A 3,687-nucleotide genomic window follows, 5' to 3' on the forward strand; every position below is an offset into this window, starting at 1 on the left:
AAGGAGAAACAACTGGAGCAAGTTGTCCAGAACTATGTCCAGTTGAGTTTTGAATACCTTCATCCCTGGAGACACAAATGGCTCTCGGCAACATATTGCAGTGTGACACATGAAGGACAACAAGGCAATGGGGAATAGTCTATAGATTTATGATTTACCTCCTAAGTTGGATAGGCTGGGTCAGAAACACCACAGATATGTTAAAAACCTTTCTTTTCTGCATTTCATATAATTTGGAGATCAATAAATCAAAAAGGCCAGAAATAGTAGTTCAGCAGCATCTCATTATGTTTTTCCCTGAGTAGAATGGAAAAGCAAGGGTAGACAGGCTAATAAGCTTTGAAACATTGATGTAGCATGTCCAGTGAGTAAAATGATTACACCATGTATTTCCTTATGTTAGAGAAGAAAACAAGTAGGAAGTAGGTCTGCACATAATTAGGAGGGATGGTCCAAAAGTAATGTTTCCTATTTGATTATGTTAGCTCACAAAATCAGAGGTGGATGTTGGTGGTATGACAATAAAGGTTTAACCTTCCATTTTGTGGCTGTGTGACAACCAGCAGCAGACGGGCAATCTGACAAAATGATATCTGACATGGAATTGTGGGTGAATTAAAGGTGTGTCATTGAATTCATCCATGAAGAAAAAATGGCACCCACTGATATTCATCAATGCTTGCTGAACATTTATGGACCAGACAGTGGATGTGAACACATTGAGGCAGTGGTGGTGGGTGTCAGTGGTGTCAAAGCAACATGAAAGACAAGTCATGTCCCAGGTGGCCATGAAGATTTTGACAAGTGTGGCATGCAGGCTCTTGTTCATTGCTGGCAAAAATGCATAGTTAGTGGTGGTAACTGTTGAAAACTAGTATTTTGTAGCTGAGAATTTGCTCTATCAAATAGTGTTATGGTGCTCTTTGTACCTGTCGTAGTTTTCATTGAAATAAATGGGAGGCATTAGTTTTGGAGCATCGTACATAAAAACAAGGCACTTACTTTCATCTGTCACATCAGAAGAAGACAAGTGAGCAGGACCTGTAAAAACCTATTGAGCAAAATGAAATGTAGGTTTTCATAAAAGAATGTAAGATGAAATCCTACTGCATGGCTCAAGAAAGGGGAAGCGGATCTTGAAGCCCCTGAAACTTTGTAACTTTGTTTTCCAAAACAGGTAATTCTTCAATGTCAGAAAATGTGAGATAAACTCTACCCTTACATACTGTCTGGTAGGAAAGGAATCTCCAGAGTAGCTGGCAAATGCTATGATGAATTTCTTTGGCTATGATGAATCGCTGTTCAGGGTTAGCTAAATTATTTGCAGCTTTGTTTGAAGGGGAGAATTCCTTGGTGCTGACATGATTTCTTATGGTAATGCTCGAAGAGGTAAGTGTATATAGAGAGCCTTCCTGGGCATATGGTAAGATGGCAATCAGTAACTGAGAACTAAAGAAAGCTTATAACTTGGAAATTGTTATGTCTACGTTCTTCTAGAGTCTAGCACAAGGGAGTCCAAGTCTATGGTTCAGACTTTCTGGTGCTGCCAAAACAAAACAATCGATATTCTCAGTTGAACTTGTCCCCAGTATTCCCACATTGTAATATGAATAAATTTTTATCTGTTTTAGAGCAAACATCAGCTAGGCACTGCTGCCTTACACTGCATGATCAGGTTAGCCAAGTCTGCTCCTGATGACTGCGTGACATAACCTCTAGCTTCATGAAGCCAGAAGAGCTAAACTCAGTCCCAGCAGTGTCTAAGCAAGGAAGGCTGGAGACAGTAGGCCAATCTTGATCTCGAACAGACAGAAATCCCCACAGAGTTTGAGAAAGAATGGGACACTTCCTTTCTTAGGTCATCTCTCCACAACATTCATTGTCTCTACTGGTTGTGAGGCACCAACTCCAGACAGTGCTGTCAATTAATGTCTTGGATCTTTCCAGACAAATCTTTGACTACATCTATCTCCATTTCCAAGTAATTTCCTCACAGCTCATGTCTCCCGAGATACATCTGTGCTTGCTGTGTTTCTGTTCACTTGGTGTTTGCCATGTGTGAAACAGCACAATGAAGACACAACAGCAAAAATGAAGACAGACTGCCTCAAATCTTGTCAGCCACATGGACAAACAAACAAAAAAAAGCAATCAAGGAGCTGGTGAGGTCCTGTGGACTGCTTTGGCTGTAGTGTTCCTGCTCTTGGAAGACAAGAATTGTAGGACAGAGGAGGCACTGCATCCAATTTTAGGCCTCCCCAGCATAGCACTGACAAATGGCTTTAAGTTGAATGGTGGCCAGCCAAGGTGCTCAGGGGTCGGAGCCCTCCTCTGATGAGGGACCGGGCTGGTTTGGCCTGTAAATGATGCAGCCTTGGGAGAACCAAAACTTGTGGGGAGGTTACCAAGAAGACAGATAGCACCTACCTCTTCACAGCAGTGCATGATAAGACATCTACCACTAACTCAAACATGGGAAGAGTGAGCTGCATAGAAGTTAAACTTTTTGACCACAAGGACAGCTGCCAGGTGAAACTGTGAGTTCTCCATCCTTAAAAGTCTTCAAAACAATACTGCATAAAGCCTTAGGCAGCCTGGTATGATCTTAAAGCTGACTTTGATTTAAGCTGAATATTGCTGTAGTGACTTTCTCAAGTCCTTCCTGACCAGTATTATTGTGTCATCCTAAGAGAGGATATCAAAGGCAAACTACCTCCCCCTTATCATTAATCACAGTCTTATAAAATCATAGAGTCATTAAGGTTGGAAAATACTTCTAAGATGGAGTCCAGCCATCGATCCATCCTCTCCATGCCCAGTAACCATGTCCCTCAGTGCCACATTTACAGTTACTGAACAACTCCATGGATGGAACTGCACCACTTCCCTGGGCAGTGTGTTCCAGTGCCTCACCATTCTTTCTGAGAATAATTTTTCTCTAATATCCAACCTGAACCTTCTCCTATGCAACTAAAGGCCACTACCTTTCTCCCTATCCCTAGTTAAGTGGGAGAAGAGGCTGACACCCACCTCACCACAACCTCCATTCAGGGACCTATAGTGACTATTAAAGCTTCCCCTGAGCCTCCTCTTCTCCAGACTAAACAATCCCCATTCCCTCAGCCACTCCCCTTAAGACTTGTGCTCCAAACCCCTCATCAGCTCCATTGCCCTTCTCTGGACACACTTAAGGGCCTCGATGTCTTTCCTGTAGTGAGGGGCCCAAAACTGAACACAGCACTTGAGGTGTGACCTCACCAGAGCTGAGTACAGAGGGATGATCACATTTCTAGTCCTGCTGACTACACTATTTCATATACCCCATTCACTCTTTCATAACAGTCAGCCTAGTTTGTCAGAGCTGTCACTGGAAGAACAAGCAGCAGAGCTGGAGCCATTTTGTCACATCCACAGAGAAGAGCTGTTTTAGAGCAATGCATCTACCCAGCACTAGCACTGAGCAAAGGCATTCCCTTTCTCTGTAGACCTTAAAAAGTGACAGACCTCAGTGGCCTTGATGTGTTACTGAGGGTGGTGTAAGGAGGTTTTTGGAGAAGGCAGGCTGTTAGGAGTTGTCCCTCTCACAGCACGTTGACCACAGTGTCACATCTAAATCTGAATGTGTGCCTCCCTGTAGAGCAGGACACAGAAAGGAAAAAACATTGCTACTTTTTTTTTTTCTTCTGC

The sequence above is a fragment of the Meleagris gallopavo genome, chromosome 1 (assembly GCF_000146605.3).
Source record: "Meleagris gallopavo isolate NT-WF06-2002-E0010 breed Aviagen turkey brand Nicholas breeding stock chromosome 1, Turkey_5.1, whole genome shotgun sequence".
NCBI classification, from domain to species: Eukaryota; Metazoa; Chordata; class Aves; order Galliformes; family Phasianidae; genus Meleagris; species Meleagris gallopavo.